General features: G+C 40.5%; 1 protein-coding gene across 1 annotated transcript in view; it reads right to left on the bottom strand.

Annotated features, from left to right (window-relative positions):
- Positions 1-23,276, bottom strand: part of SORCS2 (sortilin-related VPS10 domain containing receptor 2) — a 571,075-nt gene that overhangs the window by 546,406 nt on the left and 1,393 nt on the right. The window lies entirely within an intron of this gene.

Genomic DNA, 23,276 nt, shown 5'->3' with positions numbered 1-23,276 from the left:
ATGCAGGTTGAAGACTTAAGGTTGCAGAGGGAGAGAGAAAGAAAATGCCAGCAGTGTCAGAAGAATAAAAAGAAGAAATAAAGAAAAAACAAATTACAGAAGACCAAGAGAATGCCCAGCAGTAAAAGTGCAGTGAAGCAGAGGTGGGAGGAGGTGTGGGAGGCCATATGCTGTGTGCCCATATTCCAGTGTGGAAGAACATCCAGGCAATGGCATGCAAAACCCAATGACACCATGCGGGCCTTGAAGCAGATGCACTAATTCAAAGCAGAGTTTGCCATGTGACGTAAAAGCCACAGAAGTCTAGAAATACATGTTTTTCTAAAAGATTCCTGTCTTTGTACATTATTTTGATCAGCAAGAAAAATAATTCAACTCACAGAGTTTACCAATGAAGTGAACAAAGCTACCCAGAAGACATTTTGGAAAAGGAACAGAGCAGAACGCCACCTCTGCCAAAATTTCCTGCTGGTCACTTCTGGATACAGACTTCTCCACATGTGATTCCCCCAACATGGTGGGGGGTTAAGGGCTGGGGGGGTGTCATGCAAAGCATGAAAAGGGAAGACCTTGTGGAGAATGACCACAGAGCTAGTAGATTACCCAAATCAGTTCACGCATCTGCTTTACCACAAGGTTGCACAAAGAGCTGTGGTGGCAAAGCTAGGTGAAATGGATTGAAAAATAACAGGTGTCTGGAGACAGAGAAAGGTGAAAGAAGAATTTAGGTGGCATTTTAACAAAGAACAAGGTGACAGAAGCATACTAGTAGGTAAGGTGGAGATGAACATCATCCTCAGATTCTCAGACACTGCCATAACTTTTGAGATTGTTTCACTCACTTGTTAAAGAAGGAATGGAAATTGGGATGCATACCAGATGACCAGAAAAGGACGGACATTGAACTTATTTTTATGAAAAGAGGAGAAGGGGTAGGAGGAGTCTGGAAAGCACCACCGAGTCAGTGTAGCTTCAATTCCCAGAAAACTTGTAGAAGCTATCACTAAATAAACTGTGTGCAAATCAATGAGTAAAGTCCAATTTGAAATTCTCAAAAGCAAATACTATCAAAATTATCTAATTCCCTCACATAGCAGAGTAACAGGCTTTAGAGATACAGAGAGGCAACAGATACCCTCTCCATCAAGTGGGTTTGCAAGGAAACATGTCCTGAGTCTGGTATTTAACATCTGCTTGAAATAGCTATGCTTATTAATTCCGAGGATGACACCAAGCTGAAACATACAGACTGAGGTACAAGATGAGAACTCAAAGTGATCTTCACAAATTGGAAAAATGATCAAAAATGGCCGGGTGCCATTCAGCAAGAACGGCAGCAGTCAATGAGCATAAATACTAAAGTACACATAATCAGAATAGGCAAGAGCAAAGTACACTCAGCAAAAGAGCTGGGAGTGTTAATGTATCGTAAGACAATAAAGTCTGCGGTTTTTGTAGCAGCATGGCACTATAAGGTAATTGATAAAAAGGCTGCAAGACACATGCAGACTGCGAGTCTCAGAAAGGAAACTTCTACTCCAGCCTGAAGACCTTGAGTTGGAAGAGTGTGTTCATGCCAGAGCATCACAGGACTAATGTGAATTTACTGGAGAGAGCCTGGAAGAATGCAATAAAAATGATGAGAGGTCCAGAAAATCAGCACCAAGTGAGCAACAAGGAAAGGATGACAAAGCTGAGGTTATTAAATCTAAAGAATGCAAGACACAGGCGAAGCATAATAAAGGCTTTCAGATATATTCAGGCTTGATGAAAAGAGACAAGGAATAAACTTTCCTCCATATCCCTAGTGGATAGTGAAAGAAGTAAACTAAAGCAAGGCAGATCTACATCAGACACTAAAGAAAATAGCCTAACCCAGCTGTCCAGGTTCTTCTTATCACGATCAATTCTCCAGTTCAGTTCTCCACAAACAACTACACTGACACCAACCGAGGGGGTTTGTACGGGCCTGGAAATACTCTGTGGCTGCTTAAGACAGCACTGCTACCCAGAGAAACAGGCAGCAAACTACACATTGAGGAATCTGTTTCACAACACACTGATTCAGCAGTGAAGCTACTTCCCAAAGTTCCCGTTTCCCTACTGCTCTGGCCACTTGTTCTCAGCCCCTTGCCTATGTCTGATGCCCTGTCTGTTGTGTCAGTGCAATTGTTGCAGAGCTGTACCATGCACCAGTACAGTGAAATGAGCCAACTTAAAAACAACCCTGGTTTTGGAGGGTTTGTTTTAAGAGGGTTATAACCTGGGAGAATGCAAAATCAGCATACTGCAAAGCATATAAAACCCATACAATAGACAGGTGAACCTGGGTCGCTCACATAAATGAGGCAAGCATACCACTTTTTATACTCAGAAGCTGCTTACACCCAAAACCTAGACAACAAGCTCTCATCGTGCAAAACAGAGCTGGTGATTATACACCCCCCACCAACTTTCACGTTTTCTTACGGCTTTGTACCATTGTAGTCATATGTTTGAGTTATGGCCTAACTGTGGTGCTACTGCTCAATTTAGGGTTAAACATGATGCATTGTCCTTTAAGGAGGACCATTACTCAATAGTTTCACTACCTAGGCCTAGTTACTTTGTATAAACAACACAGGCTTTGTCAGCCACTATACCCTTGAAGAAGGAACCAAAGACTGATAAAAAGGAAGCATCCTGCTCCAGAAGGTACCCAAGGCCAGATGATTGCCAAAGCAGCATGAAGTAGGGGAAAGGCAAAGGCGGCAGGGGGAGATCACGACCACCGACTCAATTCAAGACCTAAAAGACTTACCCCCCCACACACACACTCCTTGAGCATGCGCTGTAGAATAAAAGAACACTGTACTTTTAATTCGAAGCAGAGGAAAACCTTAGCCCAATAGAAATGGTGGCAGATAAGCTACTACCAATAATGATTTTTGGGGAAGGACTTTGGAAACTAAGTGGGTGAATCTAAATCTGTATAAATTGCTTGCTTGTTTAACTGCAGGCTGTGCTGGCTTTGTGGAATTACCACCTAGCACCCATCTTTGCACAAATATGAAAGAAATAATGTCTCTCCTGAGCGTGTGGTTCTTGGCTCGTTGCACACCAGGTGATGAATCTGCTTTTCAGACAACACCATGATACTTATAGGACTGTTTCACATCCTGTACATCTCGGCTGAGACCAAAAAACTGGCACTTCAGTAATGGAAGGAGAACACTACAATGACATATTCTAAAATTAAAACATTAACATGACTTTCTCCTAGACACTCACAAATGAATGGTGTCACCTCCACTATTCTGCAGTAAATTTCAAAGCATGTATCCTTTGAAACTAAACACATTATGACCATTAGCAATGCTAATGCAATGCCTATTAAATAAATGCGTTTTCTACAGATCATAAACAAAAATCCCTTTCAAAAATAGAAAGATATCAAGACAAATATTAAGGTTTATTAGAGCTACAATTATAAGCAGAAGGTTAGCTAACACTGTCTAAATATTTAACCTTTTGGAGGTCATTGCTGGAGTACAATGATCGATGTTGTACAACACACATGTAGATCCCAGGCCTTCCAGAGTACCGATTACAGTGATTACAAAGCAGGTAGGTTAAATCTGTTGTCTAAGTAGCTTAGCAATTGACCCTGAAAGTAACTAAATATGAAGGCACAGTTAATTTTAAAGACACACAGATTATGTTGCTAATACAGCTCTAACAACTGGAACAGGAACAAAGAGCGTTGCCCCAAATTACAATGACAGTCATGTGAAAGAAAAACACGGTCCTACTATATCGAGTTTTAAGCTCACTTTGCTAGACCACAGATATCCCTCATTATATCTTGAAGACCTCATACGGCAATTATTTTAGCCCAAAGAAAAATCCTGCAGCACTCCACTGATTTGTAATTCTTCTGCTCTGGAGGAATAGTCATACTCCTTTGCAAACACTTTAAATACTAATTATTTCTTTACTGAACCCTGCAGTGAAACTCCTATCTAGAAGGCGCCATGTAAAAGCACTTCTAATATTTCTGCTGCTCAAAGAGCAATACTCTTCATCCACTTCAGTGATTTTCTACCCAACAGGTACAACATTGAAGTAATGAGCATTATAAAACTTAATACAGTGCCATATATATTTTATGGCTCTGTAGATCCAGATCAGAGAACATCCAGATTGTTTTTACAGAACTAATGCCAGACACATTTCAAATTATTATGTATGCAATCATCCTAAGAAATTTATGACTCTTACCAAATTAAAATTAAAAAAACATATAGTTGAGAAAAAGAATTTAAAAAATCCCAAACATTCTTTAAGGAAGGTAAAATTTTCCAAAGATTTTTTAAGTAGATGTTATTAAGAAAGAAAATAATATATATCAAAATAAGAAGCAGCATATTTCACTAATGCAACTATCAGGCATTAAAAATATATGTAAATGAAAAATCATTCATAATGCTCTACTGTTTTTACAGGACAGCATTTAATAAGCAATATCATGTAGGATGTAAAGCCACATGAAAGCTCTGGATAAGGGACTGTAAAATGAGATTCCCTTTATCAGACTAACATCAGAAAAATAACTTTCCTGTGTAGCTTGCCTCTCTTTTTCCTTCTGTTTACCTATGGTAACATGATCACACAAATTTCCAAAGTATCCAAACACTTCATGATCTTTGATGTTGCCCTTATAACTGAAGAGGCGGAACAAGGTTTCCATATGTGACATTTAGATACAGAAAGATTCAAGTTACCTGCTCAAGTTTGAACAGAAAGCCTCTGGCAGCCCCGCAAAGCAGAAGTGGTTCTCCTGAAGCACAAGAGATGCAAAAACAACCGGACCCACCTTGTTTGTCATTTCTGCAGGAACTGCATCATGTTGCAACTACTGACAGAGAAATCACAACTCACCTGGAGCCTGTCTTTGAACTGACACAGAAACTACGGAAACGGAGGCTTACACTGTTGGTAATCTGAGCAAAAGGGTCCTACTTTAGGAAGTTGCTCAGGAGAAGGACTGGCTTTGGATCAGTTCCAGACCAAGTGGTTTGAAAAAAGTACCCAATGTCCAAATATCTTGATTAGAAAGCTGTTCAAAGTTTGTTCAACACTGTTCATTTCCATCAAACACTATGGTTTTTTATTTATTCAAATTCTCTCCCTTAGTAGCAAGTTACAGTCTGGTGTAATCAGGGAGCATTAGCTCAGTATTGGCCAAGTATAGCAAGAAGAGTCTGCATGAGCACAGTTCTCTGACAGTAGTGCGATTGTTAAAGCTGACATAAGTGGACAGGTTTCCCCCAGCTCCTGGGGAGGAGTCGTCCAGGGACTGCCCATCCCAGCCTCACTTAGAAAATTTTACAAAAGAACACACTCTACTTTATTTATATTTATCTGTGTTTTCAAAGAACAGCAGCTCAAACTTCTGCATGAAACCTAAAAACTACACAGGCAGAGTAAGTGCCTGAAACCACCTGCATATACAGTTTCACATACAGCACGTACACAAAACCAAAATTCTGTGCGAACACAAAGTTAAGAACATACAGACTTGGAAAGCACAAATTTCATCAGAACTTTTTCTAAATCTACTGTAAAGTAGTTTCATACAAAATCACTCATCTGAAGTCCAGCTTAGAATGAGGGCACAGCTCTTCAGGAAGAGAGGGCAGGATACTGCCCACTAGTGCTATTACATATGGCTTTTCTGACCCATGTTTGACAGAATAAGCCTGCATGCCGCCAACACCACCCCGAAGTATCACTAGGCCAGCCTAAGACTAAATTGCATCATGAAATCCAGAAACACCTCACTTGAAGAGCAAATCTATGATTTAATTATTCTGTGCTTGGACAAACAGATTTTCCATTGCGTCCATTTCTACAGAAGCATAAATCTACTATTTCCACAGAAAAAGCTGCAGCCTTCAGTTCTTGCCAGAATATCCCTTCACATTTAAGAAACCCAATCAACATTCTCAATGGATCTGATTTCAGTGCAGGTTACATGTCTTAATTTTATTTAAAATTACTGAACATCCTCTCCTTCAGTTTCTTACAGTATGTCTCAGGCATACATGGGGAACTGCCCAGGAATACATTGCAATACCAAATATACTTCTGGTTCGGTTTAGTTGTTAACAAAGCACAGCCATCCCAGTTGAATTTGCCTTGCAGATAAGATATAAGCAGCACTGCTTAGTATGCTTCACAATTGCCTCTAACAAGGTTTGAATGAAGGACTGAACAAATACAAACAAAATTATCTTACTTCCTATTGCACTTAAGTTTTGACAGACTGGAAACTTTCCAAATTCTCCTACTATTTTGTGGTTAAAATAGGAAAATCCAGTCCGCTACAAATGGAGAATGGTCCAGTTAAACATGTTAGCTACTGAAGAATTGTCATCTCTTGAGCTGCCTTGAAGCATGATGAATCAACAAATTTGCCTGGTTAGGAAACATCATGTATATAATGACTAAAGTTTCTGACATTAGCAAAGACCCTTCAAGAATGAAAAGTGATACAAAATGCTGCAAGCTTTGCTTTCTAAACTTCTGATTGTTCCTAAATTTAATGCAAATAAAATAGTCTAAACCTACTCATTTTTCCAACATCCTTTAAGGTCTCTTAAAAAGTCTATCCTTAGGGACAATTTGTCACATCACAAAATGATGACATTTGCACCACGACATGCTGACATTATACTATCCCATCAACAAGTAAATGTCACAATTTGTGACATAAACACTGCCCTATGACAACCTTTTGTTAGCCTCAATGATACCATATACAAATATTTGACCATGTAATGCAAATAGAATCAATGACACCTTTGGGACCAAAGCAGAGCAAGTCTGTTCCCTTATGTAAGCCAACGTCAGCTTATTTACTCCTAATTCTATGGTATCAGAAAAGCCACAGGTGCTACATGCTCTGATCCAGTGACACAAAAACCCTACTTCATATCCCAACACGAATAGTCTGACACACCAGGAGTTAGGTCATCACTATAGTCAAGCTAAATGAAGCAGTAACAGAACTCTACAGTCAACATCTTTAAGTGGTAATAGGGAAGGGTGAATCCACATTAGCCTTCTAATTATTTTCTCTTTAACTTGACTATTTAAGCCATTACCTAAGTTATACAGTATAGCGCCCTGAATATTTTTATTATAGAACAGACCTGCTTTGCTGCACTACTGTTCCTTCACCAAAAAAGTGAGAGAGGAGAACAAAAGCACCATGGTTTTTTCCCCATGTAGATATAATAATGATGCCTACTAAAACTGTGTGTCATTCTTCAGATTTATTAGCATGTGTGTGATTCAGAAACTACAAAAAGCAGCTGGGTATACTAAAAAATTACAAATAAAATTGATCCTGCTTTGTTATCAGGATGAGCCTCATGCTGTTAGCAATGAGAAAGGAGAGATCTCTCCTAATGCTTTTTGGGGCTTAAATACCTCTTAACTAATACAGTGACTAGTATGGTTGCAGCACTAGCCCAAGGATCTGATCCAAAACACACTGAAGCCTGCTGTTGCCTTTTACAGGCTTCGGGTTCAGTAACACGGCATGGAGTACCATTGCTCTCATAGCTAAGTGATAGCAGAGTGCATCAGTGAATTCAGAAGAATGAGACTCCAATATAGGGAGCCTTCTACAACAGGAAAGTGATGAGGACTCAGGTCTCGTTTCTCTCTGTTGAATTGATTGCCTGTGCAAGGAGATTGATGCAGAAATCAATTCACTCATGCCAGCTGGTTTCCCTCTATCTGCAGTGATGGTAAGTTGATCGGGATATTAGTTTCCTTCAGGTGATGTGCCTTCCATATGTAACATGCTGACCCTAGCGATGCTGAACAAACCAATACAGCAGCTAGAAAGATTAAATTAACCAATCCATAGAAAGGAAGGTAGAGGACTAAGAGCAAGTAAGAAAACAAAGAAAGGCAAAAATCAACAAACCTCTGCTTGAACTAACAAGCTGGGGTTTTCTAGATAAACTTGATAATATAAAAATGCTTAGGGGAAAAATTGAAAAGGAAAAACAGTAAGAAAGAACAGCATGGAATTCAACAATTAAAATGTAATTCTTGTGATATTACCTGTTTCTGTTTACTTTTCCCCATTTTGTAGGTTCCTGCACCTCTTCTTTTCCATTATTGTGAACGTTCCACTAACTGTGAGACAAATCGAACCTAAGAATCCTTCCATAATGGATGAAATTTAAGTCAATTAAATGGTGTTGCTTAACTCTAGCTGAGAAACCTAATCACGGCACAGGTTCCCATGGAGCCTGTAGACAGTCCACTATAATTGAATGTTTTTATTGATATCCTTCAATCCAATATTAAAAATCAAAAGAGAGCACTAGAAATCTTTATTTAAAAATCATGAACTATTTGTAAATAAGAATGAGCAAGATTTTCAAAATTCACCTTCAGCACTTCTTAAAACCTAAGACACTTGATCACGCCTGTTTTATAATTGGCCTTAAAGTAACTTAAGAGATAAGGATTGACTTTTGTTTTTACAGAATCACCAATTTTTACTGAACAAAAACCTAGCTTAATTATGCCATGCAAACTTGGAACAAACAAGCAGAATTTCTTGTATGTATCATAACAACTTTATTATACAGCACACCAGAAGATCAGCTGTTTTAAAGTCAAACGCTGAGATATCAAACGCATTTTTTAATACTTGGAAAGGGTGAGACATTTGAATACTCTCAGGTAAACTTTCATAAATTAAAAATGAGACTCACTTGTTGATAAGAATATATACTGTACTGGTTATGTACCAAGATAATAATGGCTTGAATTTAAAATTAATCCTGGCTTAGATGAGGTTGTTCATTTAACAAACTTTTACTCAACTTTAAACATTCAGGACACTTAGTACTTTTTCCATATGATAGTACCATCATCCAACACTTCTAAAAGGATGCTTTTATAAATTCCATATAAACAAAAAGACATCTAAAAACTACTTTTGCCATGCATCTTTCTTTCTAGAAACAACATTCGCTCAAGAGAAATAGTATCCTTTAAACTTCCCAAATCAGTGAGACACTTACAGTAGAAAAGAAGTACTTTGTAAATTATGTGTTGATAGGTCTACTTGTTATTTTATATAATTTGTTGGAATTTAAATACTATTTAAATCAATATAGTAAGAAATGGTTTTGAAATTCTAAAATGTAGCTACAGATCCACAAAATTTAAATCGCTCGGAGAACACACCCCAAAATTTGAACTCATTTAGCTTTCAGGAAAGGATGATGTAATCAATAGAAATTCAGTACTAGCAATTTTGGCTAGCTGCTGCATTTAAGTATATAAGCTCATCTTCCTTCTCATTTTCATGTTTATAAACAAGGTATGTTTCTTGCACCTGAAAAGCTTTTACAATTACCCCTAAGCCACAAATTGCTGTTGGCCAGAAAAGCTGTCTGGTGAAGGATCACAAAATATTCATTGGAGTCTGATGCTCTTCCCTAGACATCCACGGGTCTAGCCTGGTACAGACATTCTTATATTCTTCTTAGAAGTCATTCCCATAAGACAGTATCAATTTCATGTTAGATAAAAGCGCTCTCAATCTGTTCATCTTCCTGCATTCCATGAACTGTAGTGACTGCACAGCAAGTGCACTTGCATCACACAAACAAGCTATGTCAGAAACCAAGACCTTAGCACTTTCCTGCTTTTGACTCCCATGTTTTCAAGGCTCAGTGAAAGCCACAAAGCTTGTATATATGAGCTGCAGAGTTTCCCTTCTACAACAGCTTCACACTCATTTGCTGTCTTTGCTTTCCTCAGCTTGCATGTGTTTTCAAAAGAAGCTTCATTCATTTAAATTCCTGCAATAAGTAACAGCTTGTAAATATTTCATTTCATTAAAGGAAAAAGAATTCATTGCCTATAGGTTGGTTGCAAAAAGTAATAATGAGGCATACTTGGCAAAGTCACATACCAGAATGACATCACCCAAATATCAGAATGACATGCACTAATATCTGAACTTAATCCAGACAATAAAGTCCATGGTAATAGATGTTTCAGAAGTTGTGTTTTGCTCACAGTACCTCATTTATGCATTAAATCTAACACTGAATAGATTATGATTATTTTTCAATTAAACTTGGATGAGCAGCACAGTAACTCCAGTGATGGGTAATATACAAATTCTTATTAGATGGCATGTGCAGATTACAGAACTGGATGACTGGAAATGGGATTTTGAGTCTTTCATTTCTAATTATGATCATTTAAACTCACCCAGAAGCTTGACACAGAAGCAGTGTATTTCACTTCATGTCCCCAATCTAAAACTCACCCTAGGTGAGTTTAAGAGATCACTTCACAGCTTTCGGCTGGGGGCATGAGGTGAAATACACTGCTCCTGGGCCAGTTTCAATTTAGATGATGTATTTTGGGGACAATGGTTTTTTTAAACATCTGTTATTGCTGTGCTCTAGGGCTACAGATACTGCCATGAATGCAAGATTTCCTTAAGCAGTGCCGCACTATCTGTCCAAGCCTGCAGACATGTGACCAAGTATGAACATCTATATTCACCGGAATGGCAACTCCCAAACTGATGACATGTCTGTGTCATTACTAACCATGTCTTTGAAGATCTTTTTTTCCAGATGGAACCAGGAAGATGATGCTATTTAAGCCCTCAGGGGTGAGAAAGGTGATTTAATACAGAGAAGGAAATGAAGGGAGAATAACAAAGGAGACACACAGAGACAGTGAAAAGAAAAGGAGGGAGGAGGAATGAGAGACATACAAAAAAGCAGACAGAAAAGTAACAGAAACAAAGGACAGACACAGAAGTTGCCTAAAGGGGAGCAGAGTTTCTCACTGAAGGATAGTGACTGTGACAATCAGGTTCAGTTAATAAATACAAATCTATGTAGTTGCTACAAAAAATAAAAAGCTTGCATATTTTGTGCAAACCCTCCACATACAACAGACTGGATCAAAGGCTATGAACTCTTTATATTATTTCCTGGCACACAGTCTATGCCTAAACGTGAATTTCAGTGCTCTCATCTGAATGGGCTTGACTTCTGAGCTACCGACCCCTGTGAAACACCATGCTGGACTGAGTCCTGCTCCCTCAGGGAGCCTCAATACACTTCACAAAATACAGCAATGCAATAACCAGACTTGCTGGCAGTTTCTGCAAATGAGATAAAGACTATATCCTTCTCTAGCCTTACATTCCTATCTTCAGGAACAGTCTCTTCGCAGTCACGAACATTAGAGGCAAGATGTAATCCCTCACAATAATATGGACATTGATTCAAACAGGAAGTGGAGGGTCTTCTTTTCATGCAGCTCCAGTGTCCATGAAACATCTCTTGCCTCAGTAGCACACACAAAGGCAGCTCAAACATTCCTGCGTGCTTGCAGACTGACCAAGCCGAACCAAGTCCACCCACTGACGAAGCAGCTTGGCTTTCATTCAATTCTTAAGTTGTGCCAGTTCGTGCCAGTTTAAGAAGTGGCTTTTCTGCAGTTAGCTAAACTAAAAAAAACCATTATATTGATAATTTACCAGCTAACAACCTAGCTCTCACACTGATTATATATGGTAGCCTGATGTCAATCATCTCCCTCCTCTCCCCCAAGGATTTTTTAAATAAAGAAATGAAACATAGGGCACAAGGGGCTTATACAATGAATTTAAAAAAACACTGTCTCTTAGAGTTCTCCAGGACCAATGAGATTATTAAAAGGAACACCAAGGTTCAAAGCCCTCTAAATGTAGCCCACTTTATAAAAAAAATACTGTTTTAAAACAGTTGGAAGAGGAGGAAGGAAGGAAAAGGAGATCTTGTTAGCAGCCCTCAGTGCTCTGCACAGTAGCCCTTGAGAGATGCTGCATGAAGATGAACATATGTATTTCATTATGAACAGAAAACATGTTCGCTGAGCTACATCTTAGATTTTTTAAGCAGAGGTGCCTGATTCAGCCTATATGCAGGGGAATGCGTTCCTTCTGCATCTTCCTTCGCAGAAGCTGGTGGGAGCCAAGAGCTTATACCAACAGTGAATCTCAAAGTGGGTTTCATGGAGCTACAAAAATGCTGTTTAGCTGATGTGCAACATACTTTCTTGCTTCTCGTTACAGTAGTTTTAGACAGAGTTTAATAATAACATCTGTGACCCAAGAGAAATTTAAAACATAGTGGCCTGCTTGCTCCAAAAATACAGGCACTTTTGCTCCATCCACACATCATCCTCCCTCCTGCATGTGCTCAGCAGCACCTCGGTGGATGACACATACAAGAGAGGGAAAAAAGCCTCTGGATTCTTTCATATTTGTTTTTCCTATCAGGCTGAGAAACCTCCAGAAGAACAGGATCAGGTCTCAGCTGACTCTGCCAGTATTGACCTCCCTCTTCCAGGGAAAAAGAAAAGCTCAGAACCACCAATAGTAACACCTTCCCAATTCTCTAACCCTAGCACCGGCATAGCCAAGAGCCACCAGAAAGTTCACTGTCAGTCCTCTTTAGTCTGTCACTGGTGCTCAGGACACACAGGTCCCACTCCAAAGCTACTGTACTCCCAACATAGATGTTTTGCATAGGTTCTGTTCAGTTTGTACTTCTCACTCAGAGCAAAGAACATGATTCAATACTGCTCTCAAGGCAGCTGAGACCTTTTGACATGCTTGCCATTATGTGGTTGGGTAACAGACAGGAAAACATAGGAAACCACTGATTAAAAGCCAAACAAATTAGCAAAATAAGAAATGGCCCTCTAAATCAAAAGCTACAATTCTGCTGAAGTCCTAGTGCCTGTGTGGGAGCATCTGAGCCTGGGAGAGGAAAGCTTTTTAGTTCATATGCCTGCTTGCTTCTATGCTCTAACCACATGAAATACTATAATACGCAAGACTCCGAGGTCCTATACATACCAATTAAACTTTGTGGTTTACAAGACTAACATAAGAGAGGCCAGCAGGAATGATGTTCACATAGCGTATCCGCAAACCAATACGTAGCAGCCAAATCTAATGCGAACCCTTACTATCCTCAGGAGGGCCCCATAAAGTGCTCAGAAAGAGCACAGTGGGACCACTCTAAAAACCAGCTGGGAACTTAGAGACAGAAGTATGTTAAGACCAACCTGTCATGGAGTAGGATACCGGGGTTTATTTAGTTAAGAATCATCGAGATTAAAGCCTGTAAGTACAAACACACAAACACATAGCAGATCCCAATCGTTTGATTTCAACTTCCTTTCCCACTGGGGAGATCACTGCGGGCTGAGGTGAGTTGGGCAAAAGAGCGTTAGTGTTTCTGTGCCACCCAGCTGCGTGTGTTTACAGGTCTCCAGCACCAGCCAGGTCCCTGGGCATCTCCAGGCATTTGCTGCTACAAATCCGCCCGGAGTTCCCCTCACGAGCTCTGTAACAGGCTGAATGCTGGAGCACCGTGTATGTGCACTACATCCCGATGGGTTGCCATTGCCTTGTAGCAGTAATTGATTGGCAAAGATATCTCTATGCACCCAGAAAGTAATCCACCTGTCGCTGGCATGTGTTGCTTTTGTTTGGTTTATTTCTGGTTTTATGCCTCATCCATGGAATCCCTCCAAAAGCATGCATAAAAAAGAGCTGCCCATACAATACGGGTTCACAAGTTCCCTCAGGGTTATACTCTTACCTCTACCTATGTTAACACTGATGTCTATTTATGCTGAACACCCAACACAATACCTAGGAGCATAAAAGAAGAACTGAGAAGAATATTCTACTTTCCGTAAATGGCAAGATTTAATGAGTACTGCTCCAGATTCAGATGCCTTAGACTCACAGGCAGTTCCAATCCTCTGAAAAGAGCAAGTTACAAGGTATTTTTCTGCTAGCAAATACAGGAAAAATATCTTATTAAACTGAGACCCAGGAGGATTTTATGGCAACCTACCATCCCCTGGTACAACTGTGTTTTCAATGAAGAAACAACTATTTCTTGAGAATCAGTCACATTTAACACTGTGAAACACTGCCCAAAGCTCAAAGAGTGATTCCAACATATTCCTCTAACCCTCCAGTTCCATCCCCTTGGGCATCTGTCTTGCAGTGACAATTGCTGGTGAAGGCAAGCATGGGAATGCATTAACCATAAACAGGCTGCTCTTCAATACCTGAGAAAAGCAGCTTTTCCTTATGGTAGCTCAGTTAGGGAGGCCAGGCTATGCACCGCTAAAATTTACAAGTGGAACAGCTCAATCCTCAATCATCGTCATTATTATTTATTGGTATTACAGAAGGACCTAAATGCCATCAACTCAGAGCAGAGCCCCAGTATACCACATCTTGCTCATACACGTGTGGGGGAAGACTGTTCTTCCCCTGTTGCACTTTCAGTCTGGGGAGCACAGAAGAGACAGTAACACTGATAAAAAATGTGTTTTCACAGAGCATAGCTTGCCATCTGCTAAAACTGAACACGCTGGCCAGTAAACATGGGCCTACTGCTCAGTAGGAGTAAGGGCACATCACAGTAGTTGGTGCTTGCAAATACGCTTCTACGACACTTCATGCAGTTTTAGCATACCTCCAATGAGCTTCTAAAGACCATGAAAGAAACAAATTTCATAAAGTGAATGGGGAAAAAAAAACATAAAATACATCTACTTCATCTACCAGAACAAACTTTTAACAAGTTACTGCATAGAAACCACAGAAATTAGCTTTTTTGCTAATGACCAAATTATTTAAGTGTTTTTATGACTTATCTTTTTTAATTAAAAAAAACCCAACTATTTACTGTTCTGTGGTTTTCTTTTTAGAAAACACAGATAATCACAAGGACATTAAAGAGATTACAGGGAAGCCAGAAATGAACAATAATCTCTGTGTGTATGTACACTTCTAAAAAATGTGCCAGTCAAATACATGGTAGGTAGGTACTATTTTATGTAGGTACTGTCCTATCCAGATGGTGCAATTAAAGAGCTAGCAAAAGTGAGTTATAAGAGAAAATTTTAAAGGCCAAAATAAATGTTATTCAGATAAATAATTACTAGCCTACAAGAGTAGGAAAGGTACAAACACTGAGAAAGAAGCACAGTTATTTCAGTATACTGGTAAACGAGGGCAGAAAATGTCATGTTAAATACAAGTTAAGTTTCACTGAAAATGTTTTTAGACACATAATCTTCAGTCTGTTCAATGACCTTGAAGTGCCAGAGTCTACACATTAAAAGGAGCCCTGATCAAAACAAACGTCAGAACAAGCAGAGAAGTTTGCATGACCTGTGAGAGCCTTTTCTTCTCTAATTCCTAGATTGTACTGTGTAACAGTCAAAGGAACAAAGAAACCACAGATGTGATTTTCTATGGTCCTGCCTCTTTTAGGTCTTATGATAACCATTACTTTAATATCGAAGTGCACAGGTTGTTTAGAGCAACAGCAATCCTAAGAGATAGGGAAGTACCGTTACTCTCACATTGCAGGTATGCAACTGAGGCACAAAATCACCTATGTAATGCAAGTGCTATTTCAGAGGATACTGGTGAGGTAAGTGGCAAAGTTCCTCAGTACTCCTATTCAGCTTCAATTTAACCCAACAGCCAGCCATTCATTTGGAACCTCACGCTCTACCTCTTGCCAAGCCTCAAATGTCCCCAAGGTATCACCATGAATACCGCAGCACTGCTTCTGAGCTCGCAGACATGGTGACGGGGCTGTGCGGAGCATCACCAGCTCTGCCAAGGGTGGCACACACATTCTCAGTCCTGCAAGAAAACAGCACCTCAGCATCTCTCCTCTTTCCACAACAGCCTCACCAAGGGCTGACAAAATTCAAAAGGATCCATAAACACAGCACTTCTCCACTCATCTTACTGAAGCCAGCGAGTGTAGCAGATGTGCCATCACACACCTACGACACTGAGCATTTCACAGTGCACAGTGGCAACTCCCTGTGAAACATGGCTTCTCATGGGAGGTGACACTGCCCTCCTCACGCTTGCACAACAGCACTGGGGTTAGAGTGCTTGCCCAGCAGAAGGGTCTAATAGTTGAAATACACATCTCCTGCCAGAACAGACTCACAACCCTTACTGCTAAAACTGTTCCACTTTTTCTTGACGCACTGCATATCTACTGGTTTGGACAAAAGAGAGAGAGACAGAAAAATATAACCTACATACATACACACAGAGCAGGCACATTTCTAAAGTCCTGATTAATTCTCAACTCAGAGGGGAAATTTTAGGCCTTGCCCCAGTGACTGCTTATGTATGAATATTCCAAGTCATTAGAAAAAAAAAAGACTTAAACAGCTGTTGGAGCAGCCCTTGGACTGAAACTTAGACCTTTGTGTAATTTCTGTCAATGTACATCCTTTAAGTGTATAATTCTGTTCTCAGGGATGTATGCAGGTAGAACTGCAATTCTAAAATCTTTAGAGCTGCACCTGTATTTTTGCATTGGGGTTGTGCAATATCTACCACAATAGAGTCTTAATCCATAACTGAAACTCCAACAACCATGCTACAGGAAGGAAGGAAGGAAATAACTACAGTAGCAATAAATTCGAGATATTTGGGTTAGGGATAACTTCAAATAAATTCTGTGTTTTATCAAAGTTTGCCATCTAGGCCCCTCTACAATAAGCAGGGAGTGATACATGCTTTCAGAAGTCAACTCATCCAAGCTTTCTCAAGTATGGATGATAAGATTGTCAGGGAAGAGATCAAGCCAGTGACCATCTCCACCTCCTTCCTACTGCAGAAGTCCAAGCTTAGACTTGAAGGCTGAAGTTAGGCACGACGAAGGATCCCATCCATTATTTCTTCCAAAAGTGGTGTTGTCATTGGTGATTTGTTAGGATTTAAAATTATTATTACTGGGGCAGGGGGTTGGAGATAGGAATGTTTGGTAAAGAATGTGAGACTATGGGAATAAAAATGCCAAAGGAATGTTGTAGGTCATCAAGTTTCATCCTGAGCTACAGCGAGCAGCCATATACTGCAGACTACTTTCAACCCACGCTTTCAGCTTTTGCTTCAATGAATTTGTGCTTTCAGGAACTAGAAGGATCTCACTTGCATTGTACAGCAGATTATCTCTCCTTATGCTAACATCCTTTGTTCCTAATTAACATAACCATGGTGGACTTGGCAGTGTTGGTGGACTTGGCAGTGTTAGGTTTACGGTTGGACTGGATGATCTTAAAGCTTTTTTCCAACCTAAATGATTCTATGAAAATATTTTATTTGGACATACAAAGGACTTGGCATATAAGCTTCTGTAAACTGGGCAGTTTCATGTTTTAAATTCATAAAGTGGTACATACCTTACAGAACTTCCCAGTTTAGCAGAACAATTACTGTTTTTCTGAAAAGCTCATAATTTTCCCCTTCTGTTCTTTCAAAAACTACTAGTCTATTGATTTTTAATAAAATCAAAAGGGATGTCCTCATATCTTTCTCCAAAGATCTGCATCAGTAGATTCCTAACACTGTCAAGCTTGGGAAGAATGCATTATGTTCCCACTGTGATATGTGAACCTGCTATCAACAACCTAAACATGTATCTAATGATTGTTATTAAGCCAGATTTGGTTTATCATGCACATGTAACATCAGCAGTATCAGAGATAGGATTTCAATCTGGTGTCTGTCTTTAGTGTTCATTGCTAAACTTCCCTCCTAGATTTAAACTCTCTGAGCTTGTCCCAATACCGGCACAGTAGTACCTACTCAAGCTAAGGCTGCTAGTAGCTTGCTCCTAAGCAAACCAGGTAATGCCAGTTAAACCAGCAAACCAGGTAAAACCAGGTATGGCTGCAGGTGTGGAGGGCTGCGTGTGGAAGAGGACTTTCAAGCACGTTTGAAATACACACTTACTAATTAAAGTATGTATCAATTTTAAGTGTCTACTTAGGGGATGAGAAGAGGTGCTCTCTCCTTTAGCAGCTGGAATTTGCTGAAACGTGAAGGGAGCTCAGCAGGCAGCAACATGACTAGCATGCTGTAGGGCTGGAAGAGAGGGAAAACAGAGGCTGGTAAAAGCAAATAAATGAAGTAAGCCATAAACTTTACATCATGAGGACAAAAAGGAAAAAAAGATGTTAAACTCCCAAATTAGTTTAGTCAGATTAACATCATTCTGCTTTCCATGTGGGATTCTGCTGTTCCATTCAAATATAGTCATCAGGTTTGGTTTCTGTTTATTTTTTTATCGCACTATCATCTCAAGGAATTTAAAAAAAACCACCTCCCTATGGGAAGTCTGCCTTTCACTTTGCAATATATCTGCCATTTATCAAAGGTCTGAGCCGTCGGGATTTTTGACCTCATGCTCCCTTTAGTTTCATAAAAAGCAGTCTGGCTACTCTGGAGAAGCAGCACCAAAACCTTACCACAAATGGACTTTTGCCCAGTTTGGATAGATAATTACATTTACTGTTATAGATACTGCTACAGTAATATTGAAGTCAATTTTTTTTATAGATCCCCTCAGCACAATTTATTGCAAACTGAACAAAACAGAAAACCAATTAAATAAAATATCTGCCAGAAGAATACATTTAGTGATCACTGGGCTCCACAAATCATATATGGTGAAACTGTATCACAAAGGGTAATAATTTTTAAATTAAACAAAGTATCTGTATATCAAATACAGAAAAATCTGGATCAGCTGAAGTTTTTGTGCATAGCAATTTCTGTAGATGTGCGATAAACCTTTCTTTCTGATAAGGTGCTGCTAAATATTAAGTCTGGAAAAAATTGTGTGTATATTTATGTTTATTTTCCATAACAAAGAGCTACATGTTTACGAGGGATCATGACATCAACTTACTGGACAAATAAGCGCCTGCATGAACTTAATATTTTGACAACAAACAAAAAAATGGAAATACTGGCACCATGACACTGCAGTCTTAGAACTAGTTGGCGGAAGTCCTGTTCACAACACTTTAGCAGTCTGCACACAGCATGAAGAGCAGCCCATGAATCAAAATCAATTGTGAATACAAGTCTCACTCTCCCCGTATTTCTGTTTTGGCTTTGATTTTTTTTGTTTTAATCAGCTAGTATTAAAGCACAATGGGAATTCTCCAAGAGGGTCAAAAAGAATACAGTTTTGTAAAGAAAGCTGTTTACTTAGCACAAAAAAGCTCCTGGGATGACTATAAGGTGTCTTCTAAGGAAAAGTAGGGTTTTTAAAAGCTGTCATCAATTGACTATTTTTCCCCAATCAGAAAGGGTAGTGTATTTTTAGAAAATCTAGGAACATACATATTCAGCTTAACACAGTAAGAGGCTATCCTTGAAGCATGCTACCTGTATATATTCCAATGCACAACTCCGTGTTATTTATCAGTTACACAAATGCCAGTCACTAGCCCTTACCAGAGTAAATGGTGCACTGCACCACCCACCTGTCATGTCTTCAGTTTATGATATTTCAAGACTGGAAAGGAAATTAGTTCCACTTGCATGAGCCTTTGTTTGAAAGTAATAGTGCACAACATATTTCTGTGGGCATAGGGGACAGAGAGCAGAAGTACTAATTCTAGGAATTCACTAACCAGATAGACTCTTGATGTTACAAGGACTAGCTTTGCAAGACTTGCATCACTAGTAATGGTTTTAACTATGCATCCCACTGTCAGGAAAGGTCAGGGACAGGCTTATCATTTATGGAATTTATATTAGAGTACAAAATAAAAGTAATGAGGACACAAAACCAGACGCAATTTGCATACCTCCCTGCACAGCTCTCTCTTGACAAAGCAAGGGAGCCTACAGTGATCTTCCCAGTTATTCAAGCTCACTTTACAATCAGGGCAACCATATACTCTGCTGTGCTATCAAATCCACCATTTCTCTAATTCACAAAACTAATGGCATTACGAGAGGATAACAAAGTACACGTCAGACTTCTACAGCACAGAAAAGAAGGCGGAGGAGAGAGGGTTGATTTAATTTATAGCCTCCTTAGTTTCTTTCAAGACATATCATGCAACCAAAAATCACATGCTCCTATTATTGTGGCACAGGAGGATTTACAAGATGTAAACAAATTTTTTAAAGTTCCATGTGCACATCAGCCTAACCTCTGCCCCCTTCAAATTTATTTATTTTCCCTTGATCCACACACATGAGTACTCCATGGTAGCATTTTCAATGAACTATTCATGCAGGTGAACATCCCTCAGAGAAGCAGCTGCCCCCTCAGCTTTTATGGTTATTTGTCTCTCTATCATGGAGCTCAAAGGAATAATCCTACTGCATATTTCTTCTTCATTTATTTTACTAGGTGAGGTGTTTAAGAGGATATATGGTCATCTGGAGCTCATCACTGCCAAATTTTCAGCCACGCAGCTGTAAAGAGTAAAGGAACTAGTTTAGGTCCTTGGTTTACAAAGTGCTGAGTACCTCCAATGAGGTGTCAAATGTGCGTCGTGACACTTTAAGATTGCTTAGTGCCTCCTGAGGTTCACAGGGCCTGATCCAAAACCCCACTGTTATGAATGACAGTCCTCCCCTTGACTGCAATGCGCTTGGGACAGAACAGAGCTTCACAGCTCAAGCCTTGTGCTTCTGAGGCAAGGCAAGATTTGCCGTAGATTTAAGAACGTGGGGTAAGGTGCCAGGTTTGAGAAGCACTGGATCTTAGCGTTCCTACCTCCAAACACTTAACCCAGAGTGAAATAAATACATACATAGATAGCTATACAAAGAAACATTCAAGACTACCTTAAATAGGTTTTGGATCAGGTACTTATTTTCAATTGTTTTAACCTCACATACATACAGGCAGCAAAATTCTCTCCAAACCCTTTAAGCCCATCCTGCTTCCACTGGGCCTAATGTATTTCTTCCACTTCTGTTCCAAAAAAAAAAAAAAAAAAAAAAAAATTCTACAGACTGTCTTTACAAATCATTTTTCTCTGGAAGCCTTTGTTAAAATCAGCTCTTCTACTGGAAGCATGCAATAAAACAAAACTAACAAGAAAAGAAGGTGCAAAAAAATGCTGACAGTCATACCGTAAAACATCCAGTGCAAAAAGACTGGCTGCTCTCATTGGGGTTAAGGCGGCAAAGAGTCTTTCATTACCAGGTTGCTCGTTCAAATCCAGTCTTGCTTGATGATAATCACCTGATGGCAGGCAGAGCAAGCAGCATACTTTTTAAGTAACTCTGCAAAAGTATTTTTAATTGAATGTGTAAATACTGTACAGAATGTCTGCAGGCATTCATGATGAGAGTATCATCCTGCAAGACTGAATTAGTAGATAGTAATTAAGCAAACAAAAAAGAACTAAGTTGCAGAAAAGACTGTAACCACTTTCATTTGCTCTGACAGTTGCCATTTATCTTTGCTTTTGAAGAGACTACTTGGTAGTATTCTAGTAAGTGAACTGTAGCATACTGTGAAAAAAATAATAACATTTTAGCAATACAAGCCCTCACTGCAGCATCTGTTATTAGATCTTTGCAGAGAGGCGAGGAGAGACCACTAGTCATAAATGTGGATTAGCAAGGTTCTACTATATTCGTTTTAGAGACTTCAGAGCGCTTTGCATGAAAGCTGTTACTTGCCTTTTATGTCGAAAAATGAACTTATGCCAACTTTTTAATATTGAATTGATTCTATTCTAATTCTTCAGGGAAGTAGTCCTAACAGCCTGCAAGCACTGTCCACAAAAACGGCAGCAGTCTAACAGCAGAGAAATGGAGGAAGGACAGAATCAGAATAGCTGACGCTGCTGATTTGCAACATTTTCTTTTCACAGAAAACTGCCATCATCTTACACTTCTTTCCTGAGCAAATCAAAAACTGGCTTTGAAAGTGTCAAGCTTTATGATGTTGACTCCAGCTCTGACACCTGATTATACAAGAGGATTAACACAAGCGCTGCGCGTGCTCAAGGGAATCACTGCATCCTCACCAGCGGAGCCTTAGCAGCTCCACATCCTGGGTGACTCCCTAGCAAAACAGGCAAAAACCAGGACTTGAGATCCTAGAGAAAGGATGATAATTCACATACTTACAAGAAATACAACACGAGCTCTCTGAACTGAGCCAAGTTTAAGTAAAGTTTATGCTGAATTCATGAAGTTCAAGCAGAGTCGGAGCTTAGCTGAACTGTAGTTAAAACACTCAAGAGTTTTCCAGAAACACTAAAATCCTTCAGGAGAAAGTTGATCTTGAGCCTTCATACGAATATCTTCCTGTCTCTGAAGTTACACAGGCAGTGCAAGGTGCCGTGTAATATTTACCTATGACGCCCGCTGTTATGATATAATGTATCAGTAAAGGATAAATTAGAAGCAGCAAATCCCCAAAACCACCCGTGCAAATACACAGCCGTTAGTGGGTCAACATACAAAGAAATGAAGACTAGTTGAAATTGAAAATGAGTTAAAAACAGATTATGGGCGCTCACCGTGAGAGTCGCTGTCTGAAACAGGCAATTAAATAATAAAGGCGACGCACACTGCCTTAACTGCGAAAAGTTGGGAACGTTGATGCTCTAATGCCGTAACACCGGCCCCGGCGCGCGGTTTTTATCCATCGACGAGGCTGTAAAAATCCTCGGAGAGCTGCTGCTATTCCCGGACCTTTGCGGGACACCCCCCCCCACGCCGCGCAGCCGGCCCGGCGGGGTGAAGCGCGGGCCGTGGGGCGGGGGACGGACGGACGGACGGACGGAACGACCCCCCCCCGCCCCAGCCCTCGCCGCGCACCGCCCGCTCCTGCCGCTCACATCCACCTCAAGCCCGGGGCTGGGTTTTTACTTGATTTTTGTTCTGGTTTGGGTTTTTCTTCCCCTGGCGCTTGAGGAGGCAGAGCGCGGCGCGGGGAAGCTTACACGGGGATGACTGAATCGAGGTGAGTCGACTAAGCCTCGATAATTTCATCTGGGACTTTACGCGGGGCTGGAGGGGATAATCCCCGCGCCGCCGCTCGCCCCCTGCCTCTCCTTTACCCGGAGACCCTCGCACGGCCCCGGGGGCACGCCGATCGCACCCGGACACCACCTCGCCGCTGCGGGGCCAAGCCCTCCTCCTCCTCCTCCTCCTCCTCTTCCTCGCAGCGCGGCGCACACCGCGCACCCGGCCCCTCTGCAAGATGCGCGCTCGTAAACTTTCCAAACTTCTGGGGAAGTGGCGGAGGCTGCGCGGGGTCGGCCCGACCCCGGCGGCTCTTCGCCTCCCGCCGGCACCTCACCAGCCGCCGGGGCGCCGCTCGCCCCCAGCGCGG

Source organism: Haliaeetus leucocephalus, unplaced genomic scaffold, assembly GCF_000737465.1.
Source record: "Haliaeetus leucocephalus isolate CR32 unplaced genomic scaffold, Haliaeetus_leucocephalus-4.0 Scaffold906, whole genome shotgun sequence".
Lineage (NCBI taxonomy): Eukaryota > Metazoa > Chordata > Aves > Accipitriformes > Accipitridae > Haliaeetus > Haliaeetus leucocephalus.
The sequence above is the reverse complement of the archived record's forward strand: the minus strand, read 5'-3'. Positions and strand labels throughout refer to the sequence as shown.